Below are 18,233 nucleotides of genomic sequence, written 5' to 3'. Positions count from 1 at the left end.
ACACACTGCGCTAACACACACACTGCCCTAACACACACACTGCCCTAACACACACTGCGCTAACACACACACTGCCCTAACACACACACTGCCCTAACACACACTGCGCTAACACACACACTGCGCTAACACACACACTGCGCTAACACACACTGCCCTAACACACACTGCACTAACACACACTGTGCTAACACACACTGCCCTAACACACACACTGCCCTAACACACACTGCCCTAACACACACTGCCCTAACACACACACTGCGCTAAAACACACTGCGCTAACCCACACTGCCCTAACACACACTGCGCTAACACACACTGTCCTAACACACACACTGCCCTAACACACACTGCCCTAACACACACACTGCCCTAACACACACTGCCCTAACACACACACTGCCCTAACACACACTGCCCTAACACACACACTGCCCTAACACACACTGTCCTAACACACACACTGCCCTAACACACACTGCCCTAACACACACACTGCGCTAACACACACTGTCCTAACACACACACTGCCCTAACACACACTGCCCTAACACACACACTGCCCTAACACACACTGCCCTAACACACACACTGCCCTAACACACACTGCCCTAACACACACACTGCCCTAACACACACACTGCACTAACACACACACTGCGCTAACACACACCGCCCTAACACACACACTGCGCTAAAACACACACTGCCCTAACACACACTGCACTAACACACACTGCGCTAACACACACTGCCCTAACACACACTGCCCTAACACACACTGCACTAACACACACTGCGCTAACACACACTGCCCTAACACACACACTGCGCTAAAACACACACTGCCCTAACACACACTGCCCTAACACACACACTGCCCTAACACACACTGCGCTAACACACACTGCCCTAACACACACACTGCCCTAACACACACTGCCCTAACACACACACTGCCCTAACACACACACTGCACTAACACACACACTGCGCTAACACACACTGCCCTAACACACACACTGCGCTAAAACACACACTGCCCTAACACACACACTGCCCTAACACACACACTGCGCTAAAACACACACTGCCCTAACACACACTGCCCTAACACACACACTGCCCTAACACACACTGCGCTAACACACACTGCCCTAACACACACACTGCACTAACACACACACTGCGCTAACACACACTGCCCTAACACACACACTGCGCTAAAACACACACTGCCCTAACACACACTGCACTAACACACATTGCGCTAACACACACTGCCCTAACACACACACTGCGCTAAAACACACACTGCCCTAACACACACTGCACTAACACACACTGCGCTAACACACACTGCCCTAACACACACACTGCGCTAAAACACACACTGCCCTAACACACACACTGCCCTAACACACACACTGCACTAACACACACTGCCCTAACACACACACTGCGCTAACACACACTGCGCTAACACACACTGCCCTAACACACACAGACACACACACACTGCGCTAACACACACAGACACACACACACACACACAGCATTGATGCAGGTCTGTCAGAAGTTTGAGGACACCCTGTCTTTTTAAACTTTCTGATAAATGTTTGTTTTTTGCTGATTTAACAAATAATTAGAAAATATAATTTTTTATCTGTCTGATGAAATAGTATTTTTTTTACAATTTAAATTAAATGTGTTTTTGAATTATTAGTGACTGACTCAAATCTTTAATTATCTGAACCGATTACAGATGAAGATCTTTTAACTGGACTCATTCTCTTTTAAAGTTAAAAATGAGTTAAAATGTGATTTAACTGAATCATGAGTTTTACAGTCGGAAAATATCATAATTACAACTTTCCTAACGTTTAAAGTTAAAACACCACAGTCTGAGCGTTTCCTGAGTAACACAGAGGCTTAAACACCACGGGTCACCATGATCAGAGGGCAGCCGGGTCGAATCCCAGTCATGCTGCTGGTCATTGGCAGCCGTGGCCTTGCTCTCAACTGGCCGTGCTCTCTCCCGGGTGGGGAGATGGCGCACGCCGCTTCTTTAGGTTGGTGTATTGGAGCCGGGTCTGGGGCGCCTCCTCCAGGCGTGTTGGTTGCCTGGTGGTGTTGCTTCGGCGGCAGTTAGAAAAATAGGTGGCTTGACCACGTAAGCACTGGAGGGGGTGTGTGCTAGTCCACCAGTACTGGTGACGGGGGCATCGCGTGCGATGGGGGAAGATTATGTACGGGTTGGAAACTATTTGGCAGTCCAAACTGAGGACAATCAGATAAAATTAAAAAAATAAAAAGCAGCATGTAATTTACTAAACTGAGGCTTAGTGCTGAACCCTTTCCCCAGTTTCCCCAGTTTAGTCATTTCCAGTCAGCCCACTGTCTACAAAATGTTTTGTTGGAACAAATTGCTGGGTGGACTTTCTAGACCCGGATTTGACACCTAGACTCACTGGGAATTGGACCTGCAATCTCCTGATGACAGCCAACACAGTGGTAGAGAGCACCAGTCAGGAGATGCTCTGACTCTTGAGATGATCGACTGCTGATGACCTCAAGTTCTGTTGATTACTGACACATTTCTCTGAGGATCGAACACAGAGCTCTTACAGGTGAGTCACGGTACACAGGTAGAGGTGGAGTGTGGAGTCTTACCTGAGAACTGTGATTGGTGTGGAGTGGTGTGCCTGTCTGGCCGGGGAACGTAACCCCAGTCTGCCACGCATCACACTGCACAAGCTCTACAGCAAATGTGTTAAAAGCTAAGAGGTAAGTAAATATTACAAATATTTAACAATAAAGATTCAATATTGAGGTTATTAAGTCGACCTGACTTGTTATAAAAGTGAGGTTTATCATTTATTCAATGGAAGGCAGAATATTTCAATAAGAAGAGAAGAGGCAGCTCTGTATGTAAGAATAAAATATATACAGAGATAATAACACCGATCCTGTATAAGAATACAAATAGCAGTATATAAAAGAATCTGCCGGCTGGATCTCTGAAGCGTGTGGGGTACTGTTGTATGACTAAATGACCTTTTTGGGTTAAAAAAGCAGAGTTTGCTGCTGCTTGGGTCCAGGGGTGGTTTAATGGGTTTGCTGGTCAGTGAGGGGCGGACGGAGCCAATCAGAGGCTTTTCTGCTTTGCCTGTTGATGTAATAGAGGTAAAAGCTCCTCTACTTTATCATCAGTGGAGGCGGAGTTACAGACGGCACAGAACTGAATTCTCAACCACTAGAAACAGCTGAAAGATTTATTCACTGATTTTTAAACAGGGGAACATGCATGACCTTTGACTTCATTCCCAAAGAAGCAGAAACTTCTAAACTGATTTTACTACAAACTCATCAAGAATAAAGTCTTTTTATAAGCACTGCAGAAGCAGGACGTGTTCGGACTGTGGGCGTGTGCAGTGTGAACATGCAGAGAAAAAAATACAACATCATCAGTTTTTAGATAGAAATAGTTTTTCTTCCCCAATAAACACGGCAGTAAGCGCTGCACACGGCGGAGGAGACACTTTATTCTTTACAGATGTTGGCTGAATTGTTCGCTTGTGTTTTATTATCTCAGGCAGCTGAAATATCAGGCCAGACTCTGATCCTCAGTCTCTGTGATTTTCTCTGCCAGTGAATAACTCCACCTGAGTTCATACACTTCCACTGCTGCAGGACGTGAGCGGTTTACATTAATGGTTTAAACACGTTTTAAGGACGATCTTGTCTTTTACTGACATTCAGCTGAGAACCCTCAACTCACCCTCAACAAAACCTAATCTTAAACCTACCTCCTCGACTCCAACCCTTCAGAGTTATTAGGGAATTCCAAAAACATTTGGACTCGTTTACTCTTGTTCTCTTAAAAGTTCTGTTGAATTTCTTTCTGTATCTTGTCATTAAACCATTCCATCAAATGGAAGACCTAACACTCCTGATTAGCTGCAGGATCACTCACCACCAAAACATACATCGATCACGTATTAAACGACTTACTACTATAAAATAAACATGTGAGAGCCTGATGTTTCTGACTATACACTATAAAAGCACTCTCTCAGTGTCCCTAAGCCACCAGAGGGCCCAAGTGTGTACCTTTTAAAACTGAATTAACATTTTCAATAAACAACAAAGTCTAGAGATTTTTTGCACATTGTCCAGAAAATAAATAATTATTTTTTGTTCTTCGATACAAACAAAATTGGGTGAGTGGATCACTTAGGGCCCATATAGCTCTGCTGCATTTGTAAATTACTTTTGACTTTCACTCATATACTGTACTTATATTGTACTATAGAATACTTTCACTATAGTACAGTTCCAGCTTTTTAATTGAGTTAGATTGAGATACGGTACCATACTTTCACTATAGTACAGTTTCAGCTCTTTAATTGAGTTAGATTGGGATACGGTACCATACTTTCACTATAGTACAGTTTCAGCTCTTTAATTGAGTTAGATTAGGATACAGTACCATACTCTCACTATAGTACAGTTTCAGCTCTTTAATTGAGTTAGATTAGGATACAGTACCATACTTTCACTATAGTACAGTTTCAGCTCTTTAATTGAGTTAGATTGAGATACAGTACCATACTTTCACTATAGTACAGTTTCAGCTCTTTAATTGAGTTAGATTGAGATACAGTACCATACTTTCACTATAGTACAGTTCCAGCTCTTTAATTGAGTTAGATTGAGATAGAGTACCATACTTTCACTATAGTACAGTTTCAGCTCTTTAATTGAGTTAGATTGGGATACAGTACCATACTTTCACTATAGTACAGTTTCTGCTCTTTTGAGTTAGATTGGGATACAGTACCATAATTTCACTATAGTACAGTTTCAGCTCTTTAATTGAGTTAGATTGGGATACAGTACCATACTTTCACTATAGTACAGTTTCAGCTCTTTAATTGAGTTAGATTGGGATACAGTACCATACTTTCACTATAGTACAGTTTCAGCTCTTTAATAGAGTTAGATTGAAATACGGTACCATACTTTCACTATAGTACAGTTTCAGCTCTTTAATTGAGTTAGATTGAGATACAGTACCATACTTTCACTATAGTACAGTTTCAGCTCTTTAATTGGGTTAGATTGGGATACAGTACCATACTTTCACTATAGTACAGTTTCAGCTCTTTAATTGGGTTAGATTGAGATACGGTACCATACTTTCACTATAGTACAGTTTCAGCTCTTTAATTGAGTTAGATTGAGATACGGTACCATACTTTCACTATAGTACAGTTTCAGCTCTTTAATTGAGTTAGATTGGGATACAGTACCATACTTTCACTATAGTACAGTTTCAGCTCTTTAATTGAGTTAGATTGGGATACGGTACCATACTTTCACTATAGTACAGTTTCAGCTCTTTAATTGAGTTAGATTGGGATACGGTACCATACTTTCACTATAGTACAGTTTCAGCTCTTTAATTGAGTTAGATTGGGATACAGTACCATACTTTCACTATAGTACAGTTTCAGCTCTTTAATTGAGTTAGATTGGGATGCAACACCTAACACTCCTGATTAGCTGCGGGATCACTCACCACCAAACCAGACATCTATCATGTATTAAACGACTTACTACTCAATTATAAAATAAATATAATTGAATTCTGACTTTCACAACAGTACAGTTCCTCAGTTTCTAAACACTTCTAGATGTCTTTACAGTGTTCATTTGTGGTCTGCTGGTATATGTATATGCAGGTCTTAGGTCAGCACTGTTCATTGGTGAATTTCTCCAGATGGTTTGTGAAGAATTGGAGCATTGCTAGAAGTTCTTTTAGGGGTCATCAATATAAACTGCGTCTGATTGTGTTTGTGTTGGTTTCTGTCTGCTGTTCAGTGTCTGACGCGCTAACCACGCTAACCCCGCCCAGATGAAAATGATAAAAAGTCTGTAACGTGTTCCATGTCTGCAGGAGGAACAAGGCAGCGCTAGCAAACCCCTCTGGTTGTGTAACATGAGCAGCATGTCTGAGAGATGGGGATAGAAAAAGAGAGAGAGACGGGGGGGGGGGGGTGGGGGGGTGAGGAAAGTGAGAGAAAGCGAGAGCTGATGTTTCAGGGGTTTCTCCCTTGGGAAGAATGGGACAGAAATTTCTCTCACCACTTTGAGAAGCTCCCCTTTCACCTCGCAAGTTCAAGTGTGCACCTCTGACTGCTCTTCACTTGTTTAGACACCAAACAATCAGAAAAGCACGACAAGAATGCAGCAGAATTGTCTTCTGTCCACAGAACAAGACACAACAGTAACGTTGCATCACGTTCAGAGCATGATCAACAGCTCTTCTGTCTACAGACACTGGTGTGGGATGGAGTGTGAGGGTCAGGACCTTTTCAGGACTGTTTTCAGACCTTGTGAAGAACACCACTTCACCATCACCTTGCAGATCATTTCTGCTTTCAGTTAACAGCATTCAAGCCACAATCTCTCTCTCCCTCTGTCTCTCTCTCTCTCTCTCTCTCTCTTTCTCAACCGTGCAGCAGCAGGACTCGAATGCTGGAGGGAGTTTTCATGAGACCGCAGATTATTCTAGTCTAAGCCACAGGATTTTATCCAAATTACTTAAACAAACACACTTTTAAAACAGCCTGTCTTCATTTTTTCCAGTGAACCTCTTTATACATGAACATCCTGGGCAGCTCTCTTCTCAATGTCTGAGCTTAGTCTACTTCTCATCGTCTAACTGTTATTCTGTCCATCACCTATTCCACTATATCAGTTAGATTAGCTACAATTCATCAGTAACTGCAGATTTCATGCAAAATCTTGCCATCTGCACTTCAGGGCTTCCTCATAATGCTCACAGATTCAGATCAGAGAAGGTTCTGATCTGTTCATCAGAACTTTATGATCTTACAGATTCAACATTCCTTCCCACCATATACAGATCAGAACCCTTTCACCCACCTTTAGAACCCGTTCTCCTCTTCTTCTCACTCTCAAATGTCTCCAAAAAGTCCACAAACCCCAGGTGGTAATAGTCCAGCTCTTCACAGGTCTTTATCCCAGAAAGCCGTATCCGGCCGGCTCTTTTAAAGATGACTTATCCAGGTCGTGTGCCACTCACCCTACACTACTCCCACTCTCCCTGTAGGAGAATTGATTGTTCTGAAAGTTTTGAGTCCCACAGTTGCTCCTACAGCTTCCCCTGGGTTATCCAGCAGGTCCTAGTGCCCCCCCTCGTCCCTCCCTCGCTCCCTCTCTCGCCCAGCCCCTCCTTCCTCTCCACTCTACAGGCTGTAAAGTTAGTGGTGTGGAGCCAAGGGTAGTGGAGGAAAGGGAAGCTTTGTTTTGGTTTCCCTGAAGGGATGATTCATAGGATTGATGCACTTGACATTTCCCACCGAGCTGTCAATGGCGTCAGTTCACCTGCACTTAGTTTGGTAATCTGGGTGTTTTTTTATGAGCACTAAAATCCAAAGTTAACTCTGTTGCTCAAATATGGAAAGTAATTGTCAGGAAACTTCTCACATGAATCTGGAAATCCATGTTCTGTTATTTTTGGTTTGATACCATTTAACAAAGTCAGCAGCACAGAGGGAATATCACATATATTCACTTCCTGGACAAGAATGATGTCTAGCCCCTAAATGGAGATTCTCCAAATACCCATCCAGGAAATCAGATCATTTCAGCAGTTTTACTGATGTAGGTTTAGCCTAGTACTACACTACACAGTATGCTGAAATAAGATTGTCCATCGAAACATAATATGATCCAGAACTAGGCTTAATTGCAGCCCAGGAAACCAAACCATTGTGCCAGTTTCCTGGACATGGATTAAGTCTAGTGCTGATTAGAGATCTTACAGATCCCTGTCCAGAAAATCACTGAGCCATTATGTTTTACATGGATTACTAAGCCTATTACTGGACTATACATCTTACTGATTGGAGAGTCTCCACTGCAGAACAATCCAGGACTAGACTTAATCCCTGTTTAGAAAACTGAACCATTGGGCCAGTTGTTCTGGCATGGACTAAGCCTAGTCTTGGACTAAATTATGGTGCCAATGGTGAACCACCACTGGAATTTTATTTAGTCTAGGTTTAGGCTTAGTCTGGGTTTGGGTTTGGGAAGCTCACTTTAAGAAATATTGTCTTTTCTCTTTTTTCTTCATTTTGGAATATTTTATCTGCTTAATTGCAAAAGATTAAAAAAGGAGAATTTTTATTAGAATTGTTGGACATGGACTCCAGATGTTCTAACTGCTGATTCTGTGGGTTCTATATGAGCAGGGATGGGAAATGGTGGACTAGGTGCAGTACTAGGCTTTAGAGACCCTATTTTAATCCTATTTAAACAGGATGCCAGGAAGTGGAGGTGGTCTAATAAGCCTGAATTACAGTTTTTCCCCAAAAGGGGACAGAAAATCTGGCTTTAATAATACGGAATGGGAAATTCCCATAAAGCACCCACGCTTACTTAGTTATAGTCCCTTTAAATCGGTGTCCATACATTGTGTCCATTGTTTTACCACACCCAGCTCTGAACCAGGCCACACTGCTCATATATCTCAGCTGAGAGGTTTCTACATTTACCTTACGTTTCTGTAGCGTTGTTGCATTCCGCTGACCCCAACTAGTAATGGGTAAACATCTTGAATATCATCAAATATTTAGATTAAAGCATTATGGGAATAAATACAAAATGTAGCTATTAAACCAATCATGCCGTCAGCAACTGGAGAACTCCAGCGTCCAGCAAAGTCCAGATACGTTCAGAGAATCTGCAAAACAAAAAATACATTCTGTCCTGAGGCTGTAAATTATACGCAGAACCTAAAGCTTTAGTCTTTGCTTGGCTGACCTCCGGTGTGGTCTTGGAGCGAAGCCTTCAAAGAACATGTCCACTGCATTATCAACAGGCCACGCTAGTTATCAGGCTAGCCTTTTAGCGGTGTCAGGTTAGAAAGTGATCCTGTAGCTGTGCAGGCCTATTGACCCTTCCAACTGGTCCACGTCTGGGAGGGGGTCTCGGGAGGTCAAGCGTCCCCATATTTCAGGCTTTCCTGACAGTCCGGGTGTGTGAAATGCCAGCTGGCGAGTGAGGGTTTAAAGAAGTAGCAGTGTGTTTTCACATTCTGACAAGTGGCCCAGTACTGAACCCTGACCACAGCACTACACCGCACCAGCAGGCTCCATTCGGCTCATCCCCGCCACCCTGCTGTGAGGTCCGTCTCTAGGGGAGCATTCTCGAGGTGGCGGAAAACACACAGCAACATTTATCTTGGCGCAGAAGCCGAGGTCACACTCGCAAACTCTGTAAAAACAGGCCACCTATTCCTGGTTCCGGACGGCTGCCGCGTCTTTGATCGTCTTGTTTGAACAGGAGCCACCATACCGAAGTTAAGTGGATGTGGGATTTCATCAGACTGCCTCTGATAGTAAAGCTGTGTGTTTCGCTTGTACAGTAGGACGCTAATCTGTGACCCTATTCATGTTCATCAAGGGTTTCAGTGAGTGAAAGTGGTTGGACAGGTTGTCTTGAATAATGTGGGCAAGGTTAGCTTATAGCTGGAGGATATACGCGCCTGATTACACCCCATTCTCTCTCTGCACGCCGACGAGTGTTGACGTGACGCTTCGTTGGGTCCTGCTAGTTCTATAGGTATTTTAGCGCTTAACGCTTGGGAGCACTCTTGATTGTAATCCTGCACTGTAAGTCATATCGCTCCGCCACGCTGCAAACGGGGAGCCAGCGAGCGAAGCGGCTGTTGGAGGTCTGAGAGTGTGTATGTGTTGTATGTGACTGTGCATGTGTGTGTGTGTGTGTGTGTGTGTGCATTTTGCTACGTCATCAGGGCGTGGTGGTACCGGCCCTGTGACTCAAAGCTAACGGAGGAAGCCCCAGGTGATTTTGGTGTTTTCTGCTCCTCTTGGCTGGCACTGGGCCCAGACAGCTGAAGGCGGTGGAGTGAAGGTTTAGAGGATTGTTGGAGCTCTACAAGAGATTCTCCTCCTTGATGCGTCTCTTGGCTTTGAGGTTCGCACATACATAGTCTGAAATTTGGGTTCCGCTGATACACTATATGGACAAAAGTATTGGGACACATGCTCATTCATTGCTTCTTCTGAAATCAAGGGTATTAAAAAGCTGATCCTGCTTCTGTTGGAGTAACTGACTCTACTGTCCAGAGAAGAAGACTTGGATGGAGCTCCTCCACCATCATTCCAGAGAACACAATTCTTCCACTGCTCCACAGCTCAATGCTGGGAGGCTTTATACCCCTCTAGTCCACGCCTGGCATTAGGAAGCATGGAGCCAATAGGGTCATGATGATGATCAACTGCACGTTACTACACTGCTTTGCTCACATGAACTGTATTTTTATGCAGTTATACATAGTGTACATCTTCTCTTAATGTATGTATTGAATTAGACTGTTTATAGAGCACAGACACTCTATATACACTCCAGCCCTTTGTGTATATATCTCCTATACATCACACTCTGCTCTTCACCCCTACGCTTCCTGTAGTGTATTACAGTCTGTCAGAATGAGCGTGTGGATCATATGATCATTATAGAGTATTATAGAGCGCCCCCTACGCTTCCTGTAGTGCACTACAGTCTGTCAGAATGAGCGTGTGGATCATATGAACATTATAGAGCATTATAGAGCACCCCCTACGCTTCCTGTAGTGTATTACAGTCTGTCAGAATGAGTGTGTGGATCATATGATCATTATAGAGCATTATAGAGTGCCCCCTACGCTTCCTGTAGTGTATTACATTCTGTCAGAATGAGTGTGTGGATCATATGATCATTATAGAGCGCCCCCTACGCTTCCTGTAGTGTATTACAGTCTGTCAGAATGAGCGTGTGGATCATATGATCATTATAGAGTATTATAGAGCGCCCCCTACGCTTCCTGTAGTGTATTACATTCTGTCAGAATAAATGTGTGGATCATATGAACATTATAGAGCGCCCCCTACGCTTCCTGTAGTGTATTACATTCTGTCAGAATGAGTGTGTGGATCATATGAAGATTATAGAGCATTATAGAGTGCCCCCTACGCTTCCTGTAGTGTATTACATTCTGTCAGAATGAGTGTGTGGATCATATGAAGATTATAGAGCATTATAGAGCGTCCCCTATGCTTCCTGTAGTGTATTACAGTCTGTCAGAATGAGCGTGTGGATCATATGAAGATTATAGAGCATTATAGAGCGCCCCTTATGCTTCCTGTAGTGTATTACAGTCTGTCAGAATAAGCGTATTATAGGGCTTTATAGAGTTACAGTATATATATATATATATATATATATATATATATGCATGTGTGTGGGTGCGTCTGTTTGTATGTGTGTATTTAGTTTATATATATATATTCAAAATAGACTAACTGTTCTGTAAGTGTTGGGTAGCTGTTCAGCCAGAATGCTGGTAACGCTGCTGTTTTCCCCCTGTGTTCAGTTCCCCTGTTAGGTATCTCCAGGTGCGGAGGTGTGCGTCAGACAGCACTGTCACCATGGTAACCATGCCAAACAGTGGAGGAAGTGATTATGACACGCCTTGAAAGATGCCATGATGCCGTGCAGGTTAACCTTGAGAAGTAGGGGGTTCGTGTGAAAACAGCTGGTTCTCAGAATGTGTTTTTGTGTTTTACAGGAAATCTATAAAAATACAAGAAGAACTGGCTTTATAATTCCAGTCTGTAAAACAGGACCGCTCACAATAAGCAGATAAAGACAGTGAAGTTAGCTGTTGTATACAGTGCAAACATGTTTGCTATGATTTTTGAGTTTTACTATTTACTATAGCACTAGTACTAATATTAATACTTTTTTTACTTTCTTCTTTAAATCTATTAAATGGGCATATGAGTTGTATACTTTTATATTTACATTTTTATTTATTCTATCTTTAAATCCATTATATTTTCATTACAATTGTATTTTATATTATTATATTATTTCTGTATGCACAGTGCTCTGAAAATGTATTATTATAATGATTAAATGTATTATTATTATTATTATTATTATTATTATTGTTATAATTGGTTAAGAGGTTTAGATTGGACAGAAGGTCCTGATCTAGAACCTTAACTGATCTGAGTGAGTGAACCTGAGGAGATGTTAATGTGCTTTAATACTGAGCTACAGCAGAGCTGAGTGCACACACACACACACACACACACACACACACACACTGAGCGCTCATTGTACAAACCCTTACACAAACCCTACCATATCTAGAACAGAAGAATATCCCACACAAAACTCATTCATTCTCTGTGAAGGGGACACATGCAGGGACTGAGGTCGTCTCATTATCTTCTGGTCTTTTAGAATTCACAAAGGATTTCACTCCTTTACAGTCAGGCGCTTCCTCAGACCCTCGCGCTGGAGGCCGAACGGCGAGCAGGTCGTGTGTAATTCACCATTTTAATGAAGATAATCGCTGACCTACGCAGCGCACCTCTGCCTGGCCTCTCCTTGTGTTCCAGCCCTGAAGGGAAGATGGTCCACACCAGACATCATTGTTGAGTGATTCTGCCCTGCCTCCCACTCTCGCGGCTCGGCCAGTGGCTGACATATGGCTGCCTCCTCTTCACTCATTCACTCCTCAGCTCCGTCCTCCCACCCTCACGCTGCTGCAGAGGGCCGCTATTGTCCTACCAAGGCCGGCCGAGCCGAGCAAACATCCACCCTCGAGATGCTGAGAGACTGGGAGATGAGAGAGAGAGGGTAAACACCACTACAACACGAGCGAGAGAGAGCCAGAGAGAGAGAGAGATATATATAATGAATTAAATGAATGATAGACTTTATCATTTTCAGCTTACCAGTAATATCCCTTTATGTTGCTCGTCGGTGTCTGAGGATAGTGAATCTGACCGGTTTTGAAGGAAGGAGCACTGACCTGTTAAGCAGCTGAAAGAATGTGGGTCATAAACTGGGTCAGACTTACTTAATGAATGATTATATTAATGGCTTTATTTCATCAGTGGAACGGAGAGGACTCTGTATGGTGTTTATTAATTGCTCGGGTCAGAACATTTACACACTGGAAACTTTAGAGAGGCTCTACAATGTAAGAGCTGTGGTCATGGTTGAATACTGGAGGTGAGAAACTGTGGACCTGAAGCTCTGCTGTTCCTCCAGCAGAACCAAAACAGAGCTGTAAACAGACCAACTCCAACCCCCAAAACTCTTACATCACAGTCTTGACTCGTTAAACAATCTGCAGTAAATCTTCATGCTTCTACAGAATAAATGTAGGAGTGATGCTGGTTATTCAGGCATGAATGGCAGGTGATTACAGGCCTTTATTCTTCAGAATTGATCAGTGTTCATTAAGTGAAAATGTGGACGATAACTTCCCGTCTCTTGGGGTCCGTGAGTCACACACAGAGCTCATATTCAGACGTATTTAATTATATAGGAACAGACGGGCCGAGTCAAAGTGACAGCAATTAGACACATTCCTGGAATGCCAGCTCAGCCCACAGTCTTCAGCAGCATATAGGGAGTTCTTATTCCCATAGGCAGCGCCGCTGATGGTGGCTCCCCTGCTTCCCACCCAGACCTTTGATTTCTCTCTCTCTGAGAGGACAGGCAGACTCTCCCTCCAACGGCTCACTGATCGGTGGAGAGATAGACACTCAAACAGTCAGACAGTCAGATAGTTAGAGTGTAACAGAGCTACACAGTCAGACAGACTGTTAGACAGTTAGACAGTCATACTGTTAGACAGTTAGACTGATAGACTGATAGACTGTTAGACAGCCATAATGTTAGACAGTTAGTTAGACAGACAGTTAGACAGTTATACTGTTAGACAGTCAGACAGTCAGACAGCTGTTTAAACATCTGGTGATCTGATCTTCATGTGATCAGCACTGAGAGATGGAGGTAGTTTATCTAACCTCAACCAGACTAAAATGTGTAAAATCTCATCAGAGGACCGGCAGGGAGCTCTCGCCACAGCTGAGGTTTAAGTACAGCTTCTACCAGGGTGTCCTATGGGGCACAGCCAATCAGACCATGCCAAACAGTGGAGGAAGTGATTATGACACGCCTTGAAAGATGCCATGATGCCGTGCAGGTTAACCTTGAGAAGTAGGGGGTTCGTGTGAAAACAGCTGGTTCTCAGAATGTGTTTTTGTGTTTTACAGGAAATCTATAAAAATACAAGAAGAACTGGCTTTATAATTCCAGTCTGTAAAACAGGACCGCTCACAATAAGCAGATAAAGACAGTGAAGTTAGCTGTTGTATACAGTGCAAACATGTTTGCTATGATTTTTGAGTTTTACTATTTACTATAGTACTAATATTAATACTTTTTTGTATTGAACCCTTTTACTGAGAGTGTAGCACTTCACAGTGGGCTGGAAACAGCTGGTGGCTCTGAGATATTCCTCTGGTTGTCGCCGGTTCCTACCCGCTGTCCGGTTCTCATGTATTATATGATGGCTACCAGTCTGGGCCAACGCAGCCTGTGAAACCACTGCTGCATTACTTCCAGCTGCCTGGAGTTACACACTGAAGATAACCCACATTGCCTCTTTAACTCTGTAAAGCCGAGTAAATCATATTTAATACATATTCAAAATCTCTGCGGCATCGGTGTGAAGATTAAACCAGGAATTATTCATTAAATCAATAATTTAATATATAAATATTTAAACGATCATGCTGATCTGTAGGGATTGAGCTTCATGGTCATCAGATCTGCAGCTGAGAAGATCTCAGAGCACTACTACACTATTCAACATCCAGCATTTTACACCAGCGGCTCAGCCAATCAGATTACACACAGGTATAGACTGAGGAGAGAAGGTTCCACTGCTCAGCCAATCAGATTACACACTCTTTCATCTTGTAAAGGAGAAGAAGACGCGGTTATGGTTTGTTTGTTGCTGCTTTTTTTTATTTTTTAGCTTTTTTAGCTTTTTTTCATTTCTGTGTTTGATTAAGCAACACCTTCTTTAACTGGACTCTGAGACCTATGGTCCATTTCAGGCCCCAAGCAGGCACTGAGTCTTGGTCATTGATATACATGAGCTCATTAGCATGTGTATTTTGATTGGCTGTTATCGCAGTAAAGTGTTTAGACTGTGAGTGGGATGTGAACACTGCGCTGTACGACTGGAATGATAAACCGTCCAGTTTTATGAATCTGGCTCAAAGTGTTCTGCTGTTCCACCAGGTGAGACCGCTTGCTAGTGGTGGGGTTAAAGATCAGCTAGGCGTAGCGACATCTTTAGTTTAGGAGTCTCTGGATTTCAGATTTTCGCAGTTTGATCTGCAGGCCAAAGAATTTTGAATAAAAGTTATGACTTTCCGGGATGAGCCTGGAACGAAAGATCCGTCCTGAGCAGGGCTGATAAAATCTCAGTCCCTATCTCAGCAGATGAGGAATTCCTCAAACGCTTACAGAGATGCTTCTTCTCAGAATAATAAACCAGAACCCTCAGAGGAGAAAGAGTGAGGTTCTGCACCCCAGACTGCCTCCCAAGGTCTAAAACGCTTCAGACTAGCTGCCAGCGAGACTGAATTCTGGCATAAAGACACATACTCTCAAACTCCTACAAACAAGAATAACATTTCCCTGAGAAAGAGCAGTTGGTGGGTTGTGGCATCTTGGATGAATTTGGGGGGCTGGGGCCAAGCCAAGAGAGGAAATAGCAGGCTCTGATCTAAAGCTCCTGTGTGGAGTGTTATGACAACACAGAGGTTTCAGCACATGTATGCAATCGAACCTGGCCGTAATGCATGCGAACTGACGTACTTCAGGTGTCCACAGTCAGGGCAATGGAGGGTCCACAAGACCTACCTGTCAACTCTCAAAGCAAGCCTGTGAGGGAGACTGGAAACCAGAAAATGGAAATTGCACAATAGGCTCTGGGATCAGCTCCCTTTAACCCTGTCTTCTCTACTGGATGGAGGAGGATCTATTCATTGTACTTGCCTTTGTCTCTCTGACTGACGAACCCTCTTAAGTCCACCATGCCTTACATAGTGCTTTATAACTTTATACGTCCAATCAGTTCACTTTTACTCAACAACAAGGCTTCTGATTGGTGCAGAGGTCTGACATGCCAGTAACCTTTTTAAAAATAAAAATACTACAAAAGGGTTCTAGAGAACCACTTTAGTTCCAGAAAGAACCAAGTTTGAGACGTGTGAGTGTGAAGAACCATTACATTCTCACAAATGTATTTCAAGTGGTTCTTCTATGGCTTTGCTCAAAAAGCCCTTTGTAGCGTCTTTATAGACCTCTGGACCAATCAGAAACCTTGTGGTTCTGTCTCTACACCAATCAGAAGTTCTAGTCATTCAGAAACACAGTTGTGCACATTAGCAATGACTGAGGAACGTGTTTGGGTCTCAGGGATAGTCATGGTCTGTCCAGAGAGTCTGCAGATGAGTGTAGGTCACTGTGAGAGCAGTGGTTTCTGAGGTGGCTTTTCGTTTATGTTGCTTTTAAAAACAGAAATAAAGCCGAGGACCTGAGGGACGGCATTGTTCACTCCAAAGTGTTTCATTTTCCACTAACGTCGGTTTCAGAAACAGAAATCAAAACGAACTAAAAAATGTTTCTTTTCCCAAAAAGTTAGACTGGTTTATCATGACCTGACACCAATGAATCTGCACACTGACACTGTTCAGCCCAGCTATTAAAGACAGGCATGATGAGACTCAGAGGGGTACAGTGAGCCCCCCTCAGTAGTGTGTATGAACTTGATGATAGTGTGAAACTCAAACATAGCTACTTTGTCTGGTAATTAACTAATGAGTTGAATGAGTTGAGGTGTGTTTGAGCAGGGCAGTTTTGCACACCTGCATTAGACCCTTCATAAACTTCTAGAAGGCCCTCAGGGTTCCCCATTGGGGTTACCTCTCTGTGTTGCTGATTTTTCACTAGATGGTATATTGGGATGCTTGCTCGTTCATTGCTTCTTCTGAAATCAAGGGTATTAAAGAGTTGCTCCTGCTTCTGTTGGAGTAACACTGTCTTTACTGTTCAGAGAAGAAGACTCTCTACTAGATTTTGAAGAAGCATTGCTGTGAGGATTTGATTGCATTCAGTGACAAGATTGTTCATTAGTGAAGTCAGGATGTTGGATCTCCACAACTGGCATTAGGCAGCATGGAGCCAATAGGGTCATGATGATGATCTGCTCCAGAGAGTCCTATTCTATTGGCAGTACTTCTTCTCTACAGGGACTAGACAAGCTGTGTTTGTGCATTTGCACACCTGTGTCAGCTCAGAGTATAACATATAATAAGTAACTTAAATTGAAAGAAATGTTATTAATATTTGTTTAGAGAATACCACAGTATTACCACATTAACCCACACCTCAAGAGTCTGTACACACACTGCTGTAATGATTAGAGGTCAGTGTGTGTTTTCCTTAAATGGTCAGTTTTCTTGCTTGAGGTTTAATGAGGTTTCATTACTGAAGGCCTAACCCTAATGCTAACACCACTACTCTACAGCACAGCTGTGTAACACAGGAGCACAGCTGGAACAGCTTTAACACCGCAAACTGCTTATGCAAGGTGAGATACCATTACACACACACACACACACACACACACACACTCACACACAGTCTCACTGCAGCCACTGATGGATGATGCACCATGGAGGAGCATGTCGAGACTATCAGAGACACTCTGAAACAGATTCAACATTAAATCATAAAGTAAAGCTGTGGTTTAGAAACTGAAACAGCTGCAGCGTTCAGCCTCCAGCCGCGCCGGGAAAACAGCGGGAAAGACCTTTACACGCAGACACGACTTCACAACCCGACACAACAGAGTACACCCGAGTACAGGAACACCCTCCCTCTGTTCACTGACCACACTAAACCAAGAGGAAGACCCAGGACCTGCTGGAGGGAATCGATCTCCCAGTTTGGCCTGGGAGTGTCTGGGGATCCTCAGGAGAAGCTGGTGGAAAGCTGAGGACAGGGGTGTCCCTTCTAAAGACTGAACTGCTGCTTGGTATGAAGTCACCGTAACACTACTTTAGTCAGTTGTTCTGCTCGGGTGTACTGATATTATCACTGACATGCTGAGCAGTAATAATAATAATAAACATCAGAGTGTGTCTGACAACTCCGGCAGGTCTGACTATAACAGCCTAATTAAAAGGAGAGAGCCAGAAGGTAACACAGACACGGGAGCTCCCTGAAACACTAGCGTCCATCTGCT

This window comes from Salminus brasiliensis, chromosome 14, assembly GCF_030463535.1.
Source record: "Salminus brasiliensis chromosome 14, fSalBra1.hap2, whole genome shotgun sequence".
NCBI classification, from domain to species: Eukaryota; Metazoa; Chordata; class Actinopteri; order Characiformes; family Bryconidae; genus Salminus; species Salminus brasiliensis.
Note: the sequence above shows the minus strand (reverse complement) of the source record.